A 1,643-nucleotide genomic window follows, 5' to 3' on the forward strand; every position below is an offset into this window, starting at 1 on the left:
ACCATCATAAATAGTTGAGTTTCTAAAGGTCATTAACTAACTTGGTAAATGCATAAATAATACAGCTACCACCCATAATACTACGTAATAAAGTTAATGATATAAAATTAAATATCTGTGACCATTTCAGTTTGCTTAGTACCATGTAGGCATTTACAATAATATTGATCCATCTTTTGAAGAAAAGAATGTGCAGTCCTTTATAGTCCACTGCAGGACTAAACCTCTCCATTTAGAAGGGTTAGTCACAGCCAGGAAACTTACTCATGAAAGTTGTGGTTATATTGGCAATAGGTGTGTAGGGAAGGGGTGGGGTACATGCACGACAGTTCTTGTGCTATGTTTGTTTGTGTACATCGAATCTATAGTTTCCTCCCCCACAATACAACCTACCAGTCGATTTACATCCAGGTACCTACTCGCTGCTATGTGATCACAGACATGGAGTGTATTCAGCAACCCCAACAACCCTGGAATCAAACTTGGATCCTTTTGTTTATGACGCAAGCATGTTACCACTACACCACTTGCATTCTAATCCACCTGATGAACAAAAATTAAACTTTTATCTGATACTCTGAAAAGCTGGTTGAGCTCCAAAGACCACATAACTGGGTTTGAAAAGACATTGCTCACTGTCTCCATCTTCATTTTTCAATCTACTGCCATATTTCTCATTTTAATCAAGATACAGTATGCCCTTGATAAAACGAACTAATTGATACCAGACCCTCAAAGTTAAAGCCGAATACCATGCTGTTTGGTAATTTCCCAAGCATCCTGGCTTTTACCAATCAAAGATCATTAAATACAGAGCATTGTTCGGCTACAGAGTCGTACACAGTAACATAGACCTAGGTCTAAATGGTTCTTTTTCTCAATAAATTATCTATTTATGGCTCCTCTCATGATGCTGGTCACCCAGAGATTGAAGTGGTGTTCTACGAGATGTGTGTGTGTGTGTGTGTGTGTGTGTGTGTGTGTGTGTGTGTGTGTGTGTGTGTGTGTGTGTGTGTGTGTGTGTGTGTGTGTGTGTGTGCATGCGTGTGTGCGTGCGTGCGTGCATGCGTGTGTATGTGTGCACGCATGCAGACGCTTCGCTGGTTGGTGTTTCCCACGCGTCCATTCTCTTACCAAACAAAATTCGTTAAGTGAACATAATGTTCGGCCAGCTCAAGGTGGTCATTAAAACCGAAATTCGTTAAAAGAGGGCTTGGTATGTGGAGGGTTTGCTGTACCTTCAGAAGACCTTTTTAAGGTTATGGAAGATCTCTTGTCTTGAAGCGGTTTAGTGAGACTAGATCTAATCCTACATTTGAAAAATTATTGTCCAGACCTCTACTGCCACCTAAGGATAGGGCACGGTAGGGTGGGGGAAAAAAAAATGATAGGAAAAACTAAGTCTGCCTTAAATGGGCCACAACTTCATTCAAAATGCCTTCTCCTAACTTATATATAACTATCTGAATGTGTCAAGAATGTAATAAAAAAAAAAATCACTGGAATGAACCAGTTGATGCATGGATCAATATTAATGTCCACAACTATACATCAGATAGTAAAAAATACCCCCCAATTTTACAGTTATCATATTCAGGTATGCAAAAAAAAAAAAAAAAAAAAAAAAAAAAAATGTGCGTGCA

This window comes from Coenobita brevimanus, chromosome 64 (assembly GCF_032717465.1).
Source record: "Coenobita brevimanus isolate Jiangsu-jjx chromosome 64, ASM3271746v2, whole genome shotgun sequence".
NCBI classification, from domain to species: Eukaryota; Metazoa; Arthropoda; class Malacostraca; order Decapoda; family Coenobitidae; genus Coenobita; species Coenobita brevimanus.